This window comes from Xylocopa sonorina, chromosome 4 (assembly GCF_050948175.1).
Source record: "Xylocopa sonorina isolate GNS202 chromosome 4, iyXylSono1_principal, whole genome shotgun sequence".
Taxonomy (NCBI): Eukaryota; Metazoa; Arthropoda; class Insecta; order Hymenoptera; family Apidae; genus Xylocopa; species Xylocopa sonorina.
Window position 1 is genome coordinate 494727 of NC_135196.1, and position 21387 is coordinate 516113.

Consider the following 21387-nt stretch of genomic DNA (forward strand, 5'->3'; position numbering starts at 1 on the left):
TTCATGGTAAGATATAATATGATTTGCGAAGTATCATGTATTCCTCATCCACACTTCAAATGAATGTAAATGCGACACTTCCTTGCTAGGAAATAGCGTCTGCAGATGTCTAGGTATCGTAACAATAGAGTTCTAATGCTTCTTAAAACTCGATATCGCATCTCATTTCTATGTTTCATGGTAAGATGTAATATGATTTGCGAAGTGTTATGCACTCCTCGTCTACGATTAAAATGAATGTAAATGCGACACTTCCTTGCTAGGAAATAGCGTCTGCAGATGTCTAGGTATCGTAGCAATAGAGTTTTAATGCTTCTTAAAACTCGAGATCGCATCTCATTTCTATGTTTCATGGTAAGATGTAATATGATTTGCAAAGTGTTATGCATTCCTCGTCTACGATTCAAATGAATGTAAATGCGACACTTCCTTGCAAGGAAATAGCGTTTGCAGATGTCTACGAATCGTAGCAATAGAGTTCTTATGATTCTTAGAACGCGATATCGCATCTCATTTCTATGTTTCATGGCAAGATATAACATGATTTGCGAAGTGTTATGTATTCCACGTCTACACTTCAAGTGAATTTAAATGCGACACTTCCTTGCAAGGAAATAGCGTTTGCAGATGTCTACGTATCGTAGCAATAGAGTTCTTATGATTCTTAAAACGCGATATCGCATCTCATTTCTATGTTTCATGGTAAGATATAATATGATATGCAAAGTGTTATGTATTCCTCGTCTACACTTCAAATGAATGTAAATGCGACACTTCCTTGCTAGGATATAACGTTTGGAGATGTCTACGAAGCGAAGCAATAGAGTTCAGATTCTTCATAAAACGAGATATCGCATCCCATTTCTATGTTTCATGATAAGGTATAATATTCATTGCGAAGTGTCATGTAAACCTCGCATTCACTTCAAAAGAATGTAAATGCGACACTTCCTTGCAAGGAAATAGCGTTTGCAGATGTCTACGTATCGCAGCAATAGAGTTCTAATGCTTCTTAAAACGAGATATCGCGTCTCATTTCTATGTGCCATGATAAGGTATAATATTCATTGCGAAGTGTTATGTATTCCTCGTCTACACTTCAAATGAATGTAAATGCAACACTTCCTTGCTAGGAAATAGCATGTGCAGATGTCTAGGTATCGTAGCAATGGTGTTCTAATGCTTCTTAAAACGCGATATCGCATCTCAATTCTATGTTTCATGGTAAGATATAACATGATTTGCGAAGTGTTATGTATTCCTCGTCTACACGTCAAATGAATGTAAATGCGACACTTCCTTGCAAGGAAATAGCGTCTGCAGATGTCTACGTATCGTAGCAATAGATTTCTAGTGCTTCTTAAAACGCGATATCGCATCTCATTTCTATGTTTCATGGTATGATATAACATGATTTGCGAAGTGTTATGTATTCCTCGTCTACACTTCAAATGAATGTGAATGCGATACTTCCTCGCTAGGAAATAGCGTTTGCAGATGTCTACGTATCGTAGCAATAGAGTTCTACTGCTTCTTAAAACGTGATATTGCATCTCATATCTATGTTTCATGATAAGATATAATATTCATTGCGGAGTGTTATGCATTCCTCGTCTACGATTCAAATGAATGTGAATGCGACACTTCCTTGCTAGGAAATAGCGTTTGCAGATGTCTACGTATCGTAGCAATAGAGTTCTTATGATTCTTAAAACGCGATATCGCATCTCATTTCTATGTTTCATGGTAAGATATAACATGATTTGCGATGTGTTTTGTATTCCTCGTCTACACTTCAAATGAATGTGAACGCGATACTTCCTCGCTACGAAATAGCGTTTGCAGATATCTACGTATCGTAGCAATAGCTTTCTAGTGCTTCTTAAAACGCGATATCGCATTTCATTTCTATGTTTTATGGTAAGATATAACATGATTTGCGAAGTGTTATGTATTCCTCGTCTACACTTCAAATGAATGTAAATGCGACACTTCCTTGCAAGGAAATAGCGTTTGCAGATGTCTACGTATCGCAGCAATAGAGTACAAATGCTTCTTAATACGACATATCGCATCTCATTACTATGTTCCATGGTGAGATATAATATTCATTGCGATGTGTCATGTATTCCTCCTTTACGCTTCAAATGAATGTAAATGCGACACTTCTTTGCTAGGAAATAGCGTTTGCAAATGTCTATCTATCGTAGCAATAGTGTTCTAATGCTTCTTAAAACGCGATATCGCATCTCATTTCTATGTTTCATGGTAAGATATAATATGATTTGCGAAGTATCATGTATTCCTCGTCTACACTTCAAATGAATGTAAATGCGACACTTCCTTGCTAGGAAATAGCGTTTGCAGATGTCTACGTATCGTAGCAATAGAGTTCATATGATTCTTAAAACGCGATATCGCATCTCATTTCTATGTTTCATGGTAAGATACAACATGATTTGCGAAGTGTTATGTATTCCTCGTCTACACTTCAAATGAATGTAAATGCGATACTTCCTCGCTAGGAAATAGCGTTTGCAGATGTCTACGTATCGTAGCAATAGCTTTCTAATGCTTCTTAAAACCCGATATCGCATCTCATTTCTATGTTTCATGGTAAGATATAATATTCATTGCGAAGTGTTACGCATTCCTCGTCTACGAATCAAATGAATGTAAATGCGACACTTCCTTGCAAGGAAATAGCGTTTGCAGATGTCTACGTATCGTAGCAATAGAGTTCTTATGATCCTTAAAACGCGATATCGCATCTCATTTCTATGTTTCATGGTAAGATATAATATGATATGCGAAGTGTTATGTATTCCTCGTCTACACTTCAAATGAATGTAAATGCGACACTTCCTTGCTAGGATATAACGTTTGGAGATGTCTACGAAGCGAAGCAATAGAGTTCAGATTCTTCATAAAACGAGATATCGCATCCCATTTCTATGTTTCATGATAAGGTATAATATTCATTGCGAAGTGTCATGTAAACCTCGCATTCACTTCAAAAGAATGTAAATGCGACACTTCCTTGCAAGGAAATAGCGTTTGCAGATGTCTACGTATCGCAGCAATAGAGTTCAAATGCTTCTTAAAACGACATATCGCATCTCATTACTATGTTCCATGGTGAGATATAATATTCATTGCGATGTGTCATGTATTCCTCCTTTACGCTTCAAATGAATGTAAATGCGACACATCTTTGATAGGAGATATCGATTGCAGATGTCTACGTATCGTATGGATGGAGTTCTAATGCTTCTTAAAACGAGATATCGCGTCTCATTTCTATGTGTCACGATAAGGTATAATATTCATTGCGAAGTGTTATGTATTCCTCGTCTACACTTCAAATGAATGTAAATGCAACACTTCCTTGCTAGGAAATAGCGTGTGCAGATGTCTAGGTATCGTAGCAATAGTGTTCTAATGCTTCTTAAAACGCGATATCGCATCTCAATTCTATGTTTCATGGTAAGATATAACATGATTTGCGAAGTGTTATGTATTCCTCGTCTACACGTCAAATGAATGTAAATGCGACACTTCCTTGCAAGGAAATAGCGTCTGCAGATGTCTACGTATCGTAGCAATAGATTTCTAGTGCTTCTTAAAACGCTATATCGCATCTCATTTCTATGTTTCATGGTATGATATAACATGATTTGCGAAGTGTTATGTATTCCTCGTCTACACTTCAAATGAATGTGAATGCGATACTTCCTCGCTAGGAAATAGCGTTTGCAGATGTCTACGTATCGTAGCAATAGAGTTCTAATGCTTCTTAAAACTAGATATTGCATCTCATATCTATGTTTCATGATAAGATATAATATTCATTGCGGAGTGTTATGCATTCCTCGTCTACGATTCAAATGAATGTAAATGCGACACTTCCTTGCAAGGAAATAGTGTTTGCAGATGTCTACGTATCGTAGCAATAGAGTTCATATGATTCTTAAAACGCGATATCGCATCTCATTTCTATGTTTCATGGTAAGATATAATATGATTTGCGAAGTATCATGTATTCCTCATCCACACTTCAAATGAATGTAAATGCGACACTTCCTTGCTAGGAAATAGCGTCTGCAGATGTCTAGGTATCGTAACAATAGAGTTCTAATGCTTCTTAAAACTCGATATCGCATCTCATTTCTATGTTTCATGGTAAGATGTAATATGATTTGCGAAGTGTTATGCACTCCTCGTCTACGATTAAAATGAATGTAAATGCGACACTTCCTTGCTAGGAAATAGCGTCTGCAGATGTCTAGGTATCGTAGCAATAGAGTTTTAATGCTTCTTAAAACTCGAGATCGCATCTCATTTCTATGTTTCATGGTAAGATGTAATATGATTTGCAAAGTGTTATGCATTCCTCGTCTACGATTCAAATGAATGTAAATGCGACACTTCCTTGCAAGGAAATAGCGTTTGCAGATGTCTACGAATCGTAGCAATAGAGTTCTTATGATTCTTAGAACGCGATATCGCATCTCATTTCTATGTTTCATGGCAAGATATAACATGATTTGCGAAGTGTTATGTATTCCACGTCTACACTTCAAGTGAATTTAAATGCGACACTTCCTTGCAAGGAAATAGCGTTTGCAGATGTCTACGTATCGTAGCAATAGAGTTCTTATGATTCTTAAAACGCGATATCGCATCTCATTTCTATGTTTCATGGTAAGATATAATATGATATGCAAAGTGTTATGTATTCCTCGTCTACACTTCAAATGAATGTAAATGCGACACTTCCTTGCTAGGATATAACGTTTGGAGATGTCTACGAAGCGAAGCAATAGAGTTCAGATTCTTCATAAAACGAGATATCGCATCCCATTTCTATGTTTCATGATAAGGTATAATATTCATTGCGAAGTGTCATGTAAACCTCGCATTCACTTCAAAAGAATGTAAATGCGACACTTCCTTGCAAGGAAATAGCGTTTGCAGATGTCTACGTATCGCAGCAATAGAGTTCTAATGCTTCTTAAAACGAGATATCGCGTCTCATTTCTATGTGCCATGATAAGGTATAATATTCATTGCGAAGTGTTATGTATTCCTCGTCTACACTTCAAATGAATGTAAATGCAACACTTCCTTGCTAGGAAATAGCATGTGCAGATGTCTAGGTATCGTAGCAATGGTGTTCTAATGCTTCTTAAAACGCGATATCGCATCTCAATTCTATGTTTCATGGTAAGATATAACATGATTTGCGAAGTGTTATGTATTCCTCGTCTACACGTCAAATGAATGTAAATGCGACACTTCCTTGCAAGGAAATAGCGTCTGCAGATGTCTACGTATCGTAGCAATAGATTTCTAGTGCTTCTTAAAACGCGATATCGCATCTCATTTCTATGTTTCATGGTATGATATAACATGATTTGCGAAGTGTTATGTATTCCTCGTCTACACTTCAAATGAATGTGAATGCGATACTTCCTCGCTAGGAAATAGCGTTTGCAGATGTCTACGTATCGTAGCAATAGAGTTCTAATGCTTCTTAAAACGTGATATTGCATCTCATATCTATGTTTCATGATAAGATATAATATTCATTGCGGAGTGTTATGCATTCCTCGTCTACGATTCAAATGAATGTAAATGCGACACTTCCTTGCAAGGAAATAGCGTTTGCAGATGTCTACGTATCGTAGCAATAGAGTTCTTATGATTCTTAAAACGCGATATTGCATCTCATTTCTATGTTTCATGGTAAGATATAATATGATTTGCGAAGTGTTATGTATTCCTCGTCTACACTTCAAATGAATGTGAATGCGACACTTCCTTGCTAGGAAATAGCGTTTGCAGATGTCTACGTATCGTAGCAATAGAGTTCTTATGATTCTTAAAACGCGATATCGCATCTCATTTCTATGTTTCATGGTAAGATATAACATGATTTGCGATGTGTTATGTATTCCTCGTCTACACTTCAAATGAATGTGAACGCGATACTTCCTCGCTACGAAATAGCGTTTGCAGATATCTACGTATCGTAGCAATAGCTTTCTAGTGCTTCTTAAAACGCGATATCGCATTTCATTTCTATGTTTTATGGTAAGATATAACATGATTTGCGAAGTGTTATGTATTCCTCGTCTACACTTCAAATGAATATGAATGCGATACTTCCTCGCTAGGAAATAGCGTTTGCAGATGTCTACGTATCGTTAGCAATAGCTTTCTAATGCTTCTTAAAACGCGATATCGCATCTCATTTCTATGTTTCATGGTAAGATATAATATGATTTGCGAAGTATCATGTATTCCTCGTCTACACTTCAAATGAATGTAAATGCGACACTTCCTTGCAAGGAAATAGCGTTTGCAGATGTCTACGTATCGCAGCAATAGAGTACAAATGCTTCTTAATACGACATATCGCATCTCATTACTATGTTCCATGGTGAGATATAATATTCATTGCGATGTGTCATGTATTCCTCCTTTACGCTTCAAATGAATGTAAATGCGACACTTCTTTGCTAGGAAATAGCGTTTGCAAATGTCTATCTATCGTAGCAATAGTGTTCTAATGCTTCTTAAAACGCGATATCGCATCTCATTTCTATGTTTCATGGTAAGATATAATATGATTTGCGAAGTATCATGTATTCCTCGTCTACACTTCAAATGAATGTAAATGCGACACTTCCTTGCTAGGAAATAGCGTCTGCAGATGTCTAGGTATCGTAGCAATAGAGTTCTAATGCTTCTTAAAACGCGATATCGCAACTCATTTCTATGTTTCATGGTAAGATATACTATGATTTGCGAAGTGTTATGTATTCCTCGTCTACACTTCAAATGAATGTAAATGCGACACTTCTTTGCTAGGAAATAGCGTTTGCAAATGTCTACCTATCGTAGCAATAGTATTCTAATGCTTCTTAAAACGCGATATCGCATCTCATTTCTTTGTTTCATGGTAAGATACAATATGATTTGCGAAGTATCATGTATTCCTCGTCTACACTTCAAATGAATGTAAATGCGACACTTCCTTGCTAGGAAATAGCGATTGCAGATGTCTACGTATCGTAGCAATAGAGTTCATATGATTCTTAAAACGCGATATCGCATCTCGTTTCTATGTTTCATGGTAAGATATAATATGATTTGCGAAGTGTCATGTATTCCTCGTCTACACTTCAAATGAATGTAAATGCGACACTTCCTTGCAAGGAAATAGCGTTTGCAGATGTCTACGTATCGTAGCAATAGAGTTCTTATGATTCTTAAAACGAGATATTGCATCTCATTTCTATGTTTCATGGTAAGATGTAATATGATTTGCGAAGTGTAATGCATTCCTCGTCTACACTTCAAATGAATGTGAATGCGATACTTCCTCGCTAGGAAATAGCATTTGCAGATGTCTACGTATCGTTAGCAATAGCTTTCTAATGCTTCTTAAAACGCGATATCGCATCTCATTTCTATGTTTCATGGTAAGATATAATATGATTTGCGAAGTGTCACGTATTCCTCGTCTACACTTCAAATGAATGTAAATGCGACACTTCCTTGCAAGGAAATAGTGTTAGCAGATGTCTACGTATCGTAGCAATAGTTTTCTAATGCTTCTTAAAACGCGATATCGCATCTCATTTCTATGTTTCAAGGTAAGATATAATATGATTTGCGAAGTGTCATGTATTCCTCGTCTACACTTCAAATGAATGTAAATGAGACACTTCCTTGCAAGGAAATAGCGTTTGCAGATGTCTACGTATCGAAGCAATAGAGTTCAAATGCTCCTTAAAACGCGATATCGCATCTCATTTCTATGATTCATGGTAAGATATAATATGATTTGCGAAGTGTTATGTATTCCTCGCCTACACTTCAAATGAATGTAAATGCGACACTTCTTTGTTAGGAAATAGCGTTTGCAAATGTCTACGTATCGTAGCAATAGAGTTCATATGATTCTTAAAACGCGATACCGCATCTCATTTCGATGTTTCATGGTAAGATATAACATTATTTGCGAAGTGTTTTGTATTCCTGGTCTACACTTCAAATGAATGTGAATGCGACACTTCCTTGCTAGGAAATAGCGATTGCAGATGTCTACGTATCGTAGCAATAGAGTTCATATGATTCTTAAAACGCGATATCGCATCTCATTTCTATGTTTCATGGTAAGATATAATATGATTTGCGAAGTGTCATGTATTCCTCGTCTACACTTCAAACGAATGTAAATGAGACACTTCCTTGCTAGGAAATAGCGTCTGCAGATGTCTAGGTATCGTAGCAATAGAGTTCTAATGCTTCTTAAAACGCGATATCGCATCTCATTTCTATGTTTCATGGTAAGATGCAATATGATTTGCGAAGTGTTATGTATTCCTCGTCTACACTTCAAATGAATGTAAACGCGCCACTTCCTTGCTAGGAAATAGCGTCTGCAGATGTCTAGGTATCGTAGCAATAGAGTTCTAATGCTTCTTAAAACTCGATATCGCATCTCATTTCTATGTTTCATGGTAAGATGTAATATGATTTGCGAAGTGTTATACATTCCTCGTCTACGATTCAAATGAATGTGAATGCGACACTTCCTCGCTTGGAAATAGCGATTGCAGATGCCTACGTATCGTTAGCAATAGCTTTCTAATGATTCTTAAAACGCGATATCGCATCTCATTTCTATGTTTCATGGTAAGATATAATATGATTTGCGAAGTGTCATGTATTCCTCGTCTACACTTCAAATGAATGTAAATGCGACACTTCCTTGCTAGGAAATAGCAATTGCAGATGTCTACGTATCGTAGCAACAGCTTTCTAATGCTTCTTAAAACGCGATATCGAATCTCATTTCTATGTTTCATGGTAAGATATAATATGATTTGCGAAGTGTCATGTATTCCTCGTCTACACTTCAAATGAATGTAAATGCGACACTTCCTTGCAAGGAAATAGCGTTTGCAAATGTCTACCTATCGTAGCAATAGTATTCTAATGCTTCTTAAAACGTGACATCGCATCTCATTTCTATGTTTCATGGTAAGATATAATATGATTTGCGAAGTGTTATGTATTCATCGCCTACACTCCAAATGAATGTAAATGCGACACTTCTTTGCTAGGAAATAGCGTTTGCAAATGTCTATCTACCGTAGCAATAGTGTTCTAATGCTTCTTAAAACGCGATATCGCATCTCATTTCTATGTTTCATGGTAAGATATAATATGATTTGCGAAGTATCATGTATTCCTCGTCTACACTTCAAATGAATGTAAATGCAACACTTCCTTGCTAGGAAATAGCGTGTGCAGATGTCTAGGTATCGTAGCAATAGTGTTCTAATGCTTCTTAAAACGCGATATCGCATCTCAATTCTATGTTTCATGGTAAGATATAACATGATTTGCGAAGTGTTATGTATTCCTCGTCTACACTTCAAATGAATGTGAATGCGATACTTCCTCGCTAGGAAATAGCGTTTGCAGATGTCTACGTATCGTAGCAATAGAGTTCTAATGCTTCTTAAAGCTAGATATTGCATCTCATATCTATGTTTCATGATAAGATATAATTTTCATTGCGGAGTGTTATGCATTCCTCGTCTACGATTCAAATGAATGTAAATGCGACACTTCCTTGCTAGGAAATAGCGTTTGCAGATGTCTACGTATCGAAGCAATAGAGTTCAAATGCTTCTAAAAACAAGATATCGGATCTCAATTCTATGTTTCATGGTAAGATATAATATTCATTGCGAAGTGTTACGCATTCCTCGTCTACGAATCAAATGAATGTAAATGCGACACTTCCTCGCAAGGAAATAGCGTTTGCAGATGTCTACGTATCGTAGCAATAGAGTTCTTATGATCCTTAAAACGCGATATCGCATCTCATTTCTATGTTTCATGGTAAGATATAATATGATATGCGAAGTGTTATGTATTCCTCGTCTACACTTCAAATGAATGTAAATGCGACACTTCCTTGCTAGGATATAACGTTTGGAGATGTCTACGAAGCGAAGCAATAGAGTTCAGATTCTTCATAAAACGAGATATCGCATCCCATTTCTATGTTTCATGATAAGGTATAATATTCATTGCGAAGTGTCATGTAAACCTCGCATTCACTTCAAAAGAATGTAAATGCGACACTTCCTTGCAAGGAAATAGCGTTTGCAGATGTCTACGTATCGCAGCAATAGAGTTCAAATGCTTCTTAAAACGACATATCGCATCTCATTACTATGTTCCATGGTGAGATATAATATTCATTGCGATGTGTCATGTATTCCTCCTTTACGCTTCAAATGAATGTAAATGCGACACATCTTTGATAGGAGATATCGATTGCAGATGTCTACGTATCGTATGGATGGAGTTCTAATGCTTCTTAAAACGAGATATCGCGTCTCATTTCTATGTGTCACGATAAGGTATAATATTCATTGCGAAGTGTTATGTATTCCTCGTCTACACTTCAAATGAATGTAAATGCAACACTTCCTTGCTAGGAAATAGCGTGTGCAGATGTCTAGGTATCGTAGCAATAGTGTTCTAATGCTTCTTAAAACGCGATATCGCATCTCAATTCTATGTTTCATGGTAAGATATAACATGATTTGCGAAGTGTTATGTATTCCTCGTCTACACGTCAAATGAATGTAAATGCGACACTTCCTTGCTAGGAAATAGCGTTTGCAGATGTCTACGTATCGAAGCAATAGAGTTCAAATGCTTCTAAAAACAAGATATCGCATCTCAATTCTATGTTTCATGATAAGATGTAATATTCATTGCGAAGTGTTATGTATTCCTCGCCTACACTTCAAGTGAATGTAAATGCGACACTTCCTTGCTAGGAAATAGCGTTTGCAGATGTCTACGTATCGTAGCAATAGAGTTCATATGATTCTTAAAACGCGATATCGCATCTCATTTCTATGTTTCATGGTAAGATATAATATGATTTGCGAAGTGTCACGTATTCCTCGTCTACACTTCAAATGAATGTAAATGCGACACTTCCTTGCAAGGAAATAGTGTTAGCAGATGTCTACGTATCGTAGCAATAGTTTTCTAATGCTTCTTAAAACGCGATATCGCATCTCATTTCTATGTTTCAAGGTAAGATATAATATGATTTGCGAAGTGTCATGTATTCCTCGTCTACACTTCAAATGAATGTAAATGAGACACTTCCTTGCAAGGAAATAGCGTTTGCAGATGTCTACGTATCGAAGCAATAGAGTTCAAATGCTCCTTAAAACGCGATATCGCATCTCATTTCTATGATTCATGGTAAGATATAATATGATTTGCGAAGTGTTATGTATTCCTCGCCTACACTTCAAATGAATGTAAATGCGACACTTCTTTGCTAGGAAATAGCGTTTGCAAATGTCTACGTATCGTAGCAATAGAGTTCATATGATTCTTAAAACGCGATACCGCATCTCATTTCTATGTTTCATGGTAAGATATAACATGATTTGCGAAGTGTTTTGTATTCCTCGTCTACACTTCAAATGAATGTGAATGCGACACTTCCTTGCTAGGAAATAGCGATTGCAGATGTCTACGTATCGTAGCAATAGAGTTCATATGATTCTTAAAACGCGATATCGCATCTCATTTCTATGTTTCATGGTAAGATATAATATGATTTGCGAAGTGTCATGTATTCCTCGTCTACACTTCAAATGAATGTAAATGAGACACTTCCTTGCTAGGAAATAGCGTCTGCAGATGTCTAGGTATCGTAGCAATAGAGTTCTAATGCTTCTTAAAACGCGATATCGCATCTCATTTCTATGTTTCATGGTAAGATGCAATATGATTTGCGAAGTGTTATGTATTCCTCGTCTACACTTCAAATGAATGTAAATGCGCCACTTCCTTGCTAGGAAATAGCGTCTGCAGATGTCTACGTATCGTAGCAATAGAGTTCTAATGCTTCTTAAAACTCGATATCGCATCTCATTTCTATGTTTCATGGTAAGATGTAATATGATTTGCGAAGTGTTATACATTCCTCGTCTACGATTCAAATGAATGTGAATGCGACACTTCCTCGCTTGGAAATAGCGATTGCAGATGCCTACGTATCGTTAGCAATAGCTTTCTAATGATTCTTAAAACGCGATATCGCATCTCATTTCTATGTTTCATGGTAAGATATAATATGATTTGCGAAGTGCCATGTATTCCTCGTCTACACTTCAAATGAATGTAAATGCGACACTTCCTTGCTAGGAAATAGCAATTGCAGATGTCTACGTATCGTAGCAACAGCTTTCTAATGCTTCTTAAAACGCGATATCGAATCTCATTTCTATGTTTCATGGTAAGATATAATATGATTTGCGAAGTGTCATGTATTCCTCGTCTACACTTCAAATGAATGTAAATGCGACACTTCCTTGCAAGGAAATAGCGTTTGCAAATGTCTACCTATCGTAGCAATAGTATTCTAATGCTTCTTAAAACGTGACATCGCATCTCATTTCTATGTTTCATGGTAAGATATAATATGATTTGCGAAGTGTCATGTATTCCTCGTCTACACTTCAAATGAATGTAAATGCGACACTTCCTTGCTAGGAAATAGCAATTGCAGATGTCTACGTATCGTAGCAACAGCTTTCTAATGCTTCTTAAAACGCGATATCGAATCTCATTTCTATGTTTCATGGTAAGATATAATATGATTTGCGAAGTGTCATGTATTCCTCGTCTACACTTCAAATGAATGTAAATGCGACACTTCCTTGCAAGGAAATAGCGTTTGCAAATGTCTACCTATCGTAGCAATAGTATTCTAATGCTTCTTAAAACGTGACATCGCATCTCATTTCTATGTTTCATGGTAAGATATAATATGATTTGCGAAGTGTTATGTATTCCTCGCCTACACTCCAAATGAATGTAAATGCGACACTTCTTTGCTAGGAAATAGCGTTTGCAAATGTCTATCTATCGTAGCAATAGTGTTCTAATGCTTCTTAAAACGCGATATCGCATCTCATTTCTATGTTTCATGGTAAGATATAATATGATTTGCGAAGTATCATGTATTCCTCGTCTACACTTCAAATGAATGTAAATGCGACACTTCCTTGCTAGGAAATAGCGTCTGCAGATGTCTAGGTATCGTAGCAATAGAGTTCTAATGCTTCTTAAAACGCGATATCGCAACTCATTTCTATGTTTCATGGTAAGATATACTATGATTTGCGAAGTGTTATGTATTCCTCGTCTACACTTCAAATGAATGTAAATGCGACACTTCTTTGCTAGGAAATAGCGTTTGCAAATGTCTACCTATCGTAGCAATAGTATTCTAATGCTTCTTAAAACGCGATATCGCATCTCATTTCTATGTTTCATGGTAAGATACAATATGATTTGCGAAGTATCATGTATTCCTCGTCTACACTTCAAATGAATGTAAATGCGACACTTCCTTGCTAGGAAATAGCGATTGCAGATGTCTACGTATCGTAGCAAGAGTATTCTAATGCTTCTTAAAACGTGACATCGCATCTCATTTCTATGTTTCATGGTAAGATATAATATGATTTGCGAAGTGTCATGTATTCCTCGTCTACACTTCAAATGAATGTAAATGAGACACTTCCTTGCAAGGAAATAGCGTTTGCAGATGTCTACGTATCGAAGCAATAGAGTTCAAATGCTCCTTAAAACGCGATATCGCATCTCATTTCTATGATTCATGGTAAGATATAATATGATTTGCGAAGTGTTATGTATTCCTCGCCTACACTTCAAATGAATGTAAATGCGACACTTCTTTGTTAGGAAATAGCGTTTGCAAATGTCTACGTATCGTAGCAATAGAGTTCATATGATTCTTAAAACGCGATACCGCATCTCATTTCGATGTTTCATGGTAAGATATAACATTATTTGCGAAGTGTTTTGTATTCCTGGTCTACACTTCAAATGAATGTGAATGCGACACTTCCTTGCTAGGAAATAGCGATTGCAGATGTCTACGTATCGTAGCAATAGAGTTCATATGATTCTTAAAACGCGATATCGCATCTCATTTCTATGTTTCATGGTAAGATATAATATGATTTGCGAAGTGTCATGTATTCCTCGTCTACACTTCAAACGAATGTAAATGAGACACTTCCTTGCTAGGAAATAGCGTCTGCAGATGTCTAGGTATCGTAGCAATAGAGTTCTAATGCTTCTTAAAACGCGATATCGCATCTCATTTCTATGTTTCATGGTAAGATGCAATATGATTTGCGAAGTGTTATGTATTCCTCGTCTACACTTCAAATGAATGTAAACGCGCCACTTCCTTGCTAGGAAATAGCGTCTGCAGATGTCTAGGTATCGTAGCAATAGAGTTCTAATGCTTCTTAAAACTCGATATCGCATCTCATTTCTATGTTTCATGGTAAGATGTAATATGATTTGCGAAGTGTTATACATTCCTCGTCTACGATTCAAATGAATGTGAATGCGACACTTCCTCGCTTGGAAATAGCGATTGCAGATGCCTACGTATCGTTAGCAATAGCTTTCTAATGATTCTTAAAACGCGATATCGCATCTCATTTCTATGTTTCATGGTAAGATATAATATGATTTGCGAAGTGTCATGTATTCCTCGTCTACACTTCAAATGAATGTAAATGCGACACTTCCTTGCTAGGAAATAGCAATTGCAGATGTCTACGTATCGTAGCAACAGCTTTCTAATGCTTCTTAAAACGCGATATCGAATCTCATTTCTATGTTTCATGGTAAGATATAATATGATTTGCGAAGTGTCATGTATTCCTCGTCTACACTTCAAATGAATGTAAATGCGACACTTCCTTGCAAGGAAATAGCGTTTGCAAATGTCTACCTATCGTAGCAATAGTATTCTAATGCTTCTTAAAACGTGACATCGCATCTCATTTCTATGTTTCATGGTAAGATATAATATGATTTGCGAAGTGTTATGTATTCATCGCCTACACTCCAAATGAATGTAAATGCGACACTTCTTTGCTAGGAAATAGCGTTTGCAAATGTCTATCTACCGTAGCAATAGTGTTCTAATGCTTCTTAAAACGCGATATCGCATCTCATTTCTATGTTTCATGGTAAGATATAATATGATTTGCGAAGTATCATGTATTCCTCGTCTACACTTCAAATGAATGTAAATGCAACACTTCCTTGCTAGGAAATAGCGTGTGCAGATGTCTAGGTATCGTAGCAATAGTGTTCTAATGCTTCTTAAAACGCGATATCGCATCTCAATTCTATGTTTCATGGTAAGATATAACATGATTTGCGAAGTGTTATGTATTCCTCGTCTACACTTCAAATGAATGTGAATGCGATACTTCCTCGCTAGGAAATAGCGTTTGCAGATGTCTACGTATCGTAGCAATAGAGTTCTAATGCTTCTTAAAGCTAGATATTGCATCTCATATCTATGTTTCATGATAAGATATAATTTTCATTGCGGAGTGTTATGCATTCCTCGTCTACGATTCAAATGAATGTAAATGCGACACTTCCTTGCTAGGAAATAGCGTTTGCAGATGTCTACGTATCGAAGCAATAGAGTTCAAATGCTTCTAAAAACAAGATATCGCATCTCAATTCTATGTTTCATGGTAAGATATAATATTCATTGCGAAGTGTTACGCATTCCTCGTCTACGAATCAAATGAATGTAAATGCGACACTTCCTCGCAAGGAAATAGCGTTTGCAGATGTCTACGTATCGTAGCAATAGAGTTCTTATGATCCTTAAAACGCGATATCGCATCTCATTTCTATGTTTCATGGTAAGATATAATATGATATGCGAAGTGTTATGTATTCCTCGTCTACACTTCAAATGAATGTAAATGCGACACTTCCTTGCTAGGATATAACGTTTGGAGATGTCTACGAAGCGAAGCAATAGAGTTCAGATTCTTCATAAAACGAGATATCGCATCCCATTTCTATGTTTCATGATAAGGTATAATATTCATTGCGAAGTGTCATGTAAACCTCGCATTCACTTCAAAAGAATGTAAATGCGACACTTCCTTGCAAGGAAATAGCGTTTGCAGATGTCTACGTATCGCAGCAATAGAGTTCAAATGCTTCTTAAAACGACATATCGCATCTCATTACTATGTTCCATGGTGAGATATAATATTCATTGCGATGTGTCATGTATTCCTCCTTTACGCTTCAAATGAATGTAAATGCGACACATCTTTGATAGGAGATATCGATTGCAGATGTCTACGTATCGTATGGATGGAGTTCTAATGCTTCTTAAAACGAGATATCGCGTCTCATTTCTATGTGTCACGATAAGGTATAATATTCATTGCGAAGTGTTATGTATTCCTCGTCTACACTTCAAATGAATGTAAATGCAACACTTCCTTGCTAGGAAATAGCGTGTGCAGATGTCTAGGTATCGTAGCAATAGTGTTCTAATGCTTCTTAAAACGCGATATCGCATCTCAATTCTATGTTTCATGGTAAGATATAACATGATTTGCGAAGTGTTATGTATTCCTCGTCTACACGTCAAATGAATGTAAATGCGACACTTCCTTGCTAGGAAATAGCGTTTGCAGATGTCTACGTATCGAAGCAATAGAGTTCAAATGCTTCTAAAAACAAGATATCGCATCTCAATTCTATGTTTCATGATAAGATGTAATATTCATTGCGAAGTGTTATGTATTCCTCGCCTACACTTCAAGTGAATGTAAATGCGACACTTCCTTGCTAGGAAATAGCGTTTGCAGATGTCTACGTATCGTAGCAATAGAGTTCATATGATTCTTAAAACGCGATATCGCATCTCATTTCTATGTTTCATGGTAAGATATAATATGATTTGCGAAGTGTCACGTATTCCTCGTCTACACTTCAAATGAATGTAAATGCGACACTTCCTTGCAAGGAAATAGTGTTAGCAGATGTCTACGTATCGTAGCAATAGTTTTCTAATGCTTCTTAAAACGCGATATCGCATCTCATTTCTATGTTTCAAGGTAAGATATAATATGATTTGCGAAGTGTCATGTATTCCTCGTCTACACTTCAAATGAATGTAAATGAGACACTTCCTTGCAAGGAAATAGCGTTTGCAGATGTCTACGTATCGAAGCAATAGAGTTCAAATGCTCCTTAAAACGCGATATCGCATCTCATTTCTATGATTCATGGTAAGATATAATATGATTTGCGAAGTGTTATGTATTCCTCGCCTACACTTCAAATGAATGTAAATGCGACACTTCTTTGCTAGGAAATAGCGTTTGCAAATGTCTACGTATCGTAGCAATAGAGTTCATATGATTCTTAAAACGCGATACCGCATCTCATTTCTATGTTTCATGGTAAGATATAACATGATTTGCGAAGTGTTTTGTATTCCTCGTCTACACTTCAAATGAATGTGAATGCGACACTTCCTTGCTAGGAAATAGCGATTGCAGATGTCTACGTATCGTAGCAATAGAGTTCATATGATTCTTAAAACGCGATATCGCATCTCATTTCTATGTTTCATGGTAAGATATAATATGATTTGCGAAGTGTCATGTATTCCTCGTCTACACTTCAAATGAATGTAAATGAGACACTTCCTTGCTAGGAAATAGCGTCTGCAGATGTCTAGGTATCGTAGCAATAGAGTTCTAATGCTTCTTAAAACGCGATATCGCATCTCATTTCTATGTTTCATGGTAAGATGCAATATGATTTGCGAAGTGTTATGTATTCCTCGTCTACACTTCAAATGAATGTAAATGCGCCACTTCCTTGCTAGGAAATAGCGTCTGCAGATGTCTACGTATCGTAGCAATAGAGTTCTAATGCTTCTTAAAACTCGATATCGCATCTCATTTCTATGTTTCATGGTAAGATGTAATATGATTTGCGAAGTGTTATACATTCCTCGTCTACGATTCAAATGAATGTGAATGCGACACTTCCTCGCTTGGAAATAGCGATTGCAGATGCCTACGTATCGTTAGCAATAGCTTTCTAATGATTCTTAAAACGCGATATCGCATCTCATTTCTATGTTTCATGGTAAGATATAATATGATTTGCGAAGTGCCATGTATTCCTCGTCTACACTTCAAATGAATGTAAATGCGACACTTCCTTGCTAGGAAATAGCAATTGCAGATGTCTACGTATCGTAGCAACAGCTTTCTAATGCTTCTTAAAACGCGATATCGAATCTCATTTCTATGTTTCATGGTAAGATATAATATGATTTGCGAAGTGTCATGTATTCCTCGTCTACACTTCAAATGAATGTAAATGCGACACTTCCTTGCAAGGAAATAGCGTTTGCAAATGTCTACCTATCGTAGCAATAGTATTCTAATGCTTCTTAAAACGTGACATCGCATCTCATTTCTATGTTTCATGGTAAGATATAATATGATTTGCGAAGTGTCATGTATTCCTCGTCTACACTTCAAATGAATGTAAATGCGACACTTCCTTGCTAGGAAATAGCAATTGCAGATGTCTACGTATCGTAGCAACAGCTTTCTAATGCTTCTTAAAACGCGATATCGAATCTCATTTCTATGTTTCATGGTAAGATATAATATGATTTGCGAAGTGTCATGTATTCCTCGTCTACACTTCAAATGAATGTAAATGCGACACTTCCTTGCAAGGAAATAGCGTTTGCAAATGTCTACCTATCGTAGCAATAGTATTCTAATGCTTCTTAAAACGTGACATCGCATCTCATTTCTATGTTTCATGGTAAGATATAATATGATTTGCGAAGTGTTATGTATTCCTCGCCTACACTCCAAATGAATGTAAATGCGACACTTCTTTGCTAGGAAATAGCGTTTGCAAATGTCTATCTATCGTAGCAATAGTGTTCTAATGCTTCTTAAAACGCGATATCGCATCTCATTTCTATGTTTCATGGTAAGATATAATATGATTTGCGAAGTATCATGTATTCCTCGTCTACACTTCAAATGAATGTAAATGCGACACTTCCTTGCTAGGAAATAGCGTCTGCAGATGTCTAGGTATCGTAGCAATAGAGTTCTAATGCTTCTTAAAACGCGATATCGCAACTCATTTCTATGTTTCATGGTAAGATATACTATGATTTGCGAAGTGTTATGTATTCCTCGTCTACACTTCAAATGAATGTAAATGCGACACTTCTTTGCTAGGAAATAGCGTTTGCAAATGTCTACCTATCGTAGCAATAGTATTCTAATGCTTCTTAAAACGCGATATCGCATCTCATTTCTATGTTTCATGGTAAGATACAATATGATTTGCGAAGTATCATGTATTCCTCGTCTACACTTCAAATGAATGTAAATGCGACACTTCCTTGCTAGGAAATAGCGATTGCAGATGTCTACGTATCGTAGCAATAGAGTTCATATGATTCTTAAAACGCGATATCGCATCTCGTTTCTATGTTTTATGGTAAGATATAACATGATTTGCGAAGTGTTTTGTATTCCTCGTCTACACTTCAAATGAATGTGAATGCGACACTTCCTTGCTAGGAAATAGCGTTTGCAAATGTCTACGTATCGTAGCAATAGAGTTCATATGATTCTTAAAACGCGATACCGCATCTCATTTCTATGTTTCATGGTAAGATATAACATGATTTGCGAAGTGTTTTGTATTCCTCGTCTACACTTCAAATGAATGTGAATGCGACACTTCCTTGCTAGGAAATAGCGATTGCAGATGTCTACGTATCGTAGCAATAGAGTTCATATGATTCTTAAAACGCGATATCGCATCTCATTTCTATGTTTCATGGTAAGATATAATATGATTTGCGAAGTGTCATGTATTCCTCGTCTACACTTCAAATGAATGTAAATGAGACACTTCCTTGCTAGGAAATAGCGTCTGCAGATGTCTAGGTATCGTAGCAATAGAGTTCTAATGCTTCTTAAAACGCGATATCGCATCTCATTTCTATGTTTCATGGTAAGATGCAATATGATTTGCGAAGTGTTATGTATTCCTCGTCTACACTTCAAATGAATGTAAATGCGCCACTTCCTTGCTAGGAAATAGCGTCTGCAGATGTCTACGTATCGTAGCAATAGAGTTCTAATGCTTCTTAAAACTCGATATCGCATCTCATTTCTATGTTTCATGGTAAGATGTAATATGATTTGCGAAGTGTTATACATTCCTCGTCTACGATTCAAATGAATGTGAATGCGACACTTCCTCGCTTGGAAATAGCGATTGCAGATGCCTACGTATCGTTAGCAATAGCTTTCTAATGATTCTTAAAACGCGATATCGCATCTCATTTCTATGTTTCATGGTAAGATATAATATGATTTGCGAAGTGTCATGTATTCCTCGTCTACACTTCAAATGAATGTAAATGCGACACTTCCTTGCTAGGAAATAGCAATTGCAGATGTCTACGTATCGTAGCAACAGCTTTCTAATGCTTCTTAAAACGCGATATCGAATCTCATTTCTATGTTTCATGGTAAGATATAATATGATTTGCGAAGTGTCATGTATTCCTCGTCTACACTTCAAATGAATGTAAATGCGACACTTCCTTGCAAGGAAATAGCGTTTGCAAATGTCTACCTATCGTAGCAATAGTATTCTAATGCTTCTTAAAACGTGACATCGCATCTCATTTCTATGTTTCATGGTAAGATATAATATGATTTGCGAAGTGTTATGTATTCCTCGCCTACACTCCAAATGAATGTAAATGCGACACTTCTTTGCTAGGAAATAGCGTTTGCAAATGTCTATCTATCGTAGCAATAGTGTTCTAATGCTTCTTAAAACGCGATATCGCATCTCATTTCTATGTTTCATGGTAAGATATAATATGATTTGCGAAGTATCATGTATTCCTCGTCTACACTTCAAATGAATGTAAATGCGACACTTCCTTGCTAGGAAATAGCGTCTGCAGATGTCTAGGTATCGTAGCAATAGAGTTCTAATGCTTCTTAAAACGCGATATCGCAACTCATTTCTATGTTTCATGGTAAGATATACTATGATTTGCGAAGTGTTATGTATTCCTCGTCTACACTTCAAATGAATGTAAATGCGACACTTCTTTGCTAGGAAATAGCGTTTGCAAATGTCTACCTATCGTAGCAATAGTATTCTAATGCTTCTTAAAACGCGATATCGCATCTCATTTCTATGTTTCATGGTAAGATACAATATGATTTGCGAAGTATCATGTATTCCTCGTCTACACTTCAAATGAATGTAAATGCGACACTTCCTTGCTAGGAAATAGCGATTGCAGATGTCTACGTATCGTAGCAATAGAGTTCATATGATTCTTAAAACGCG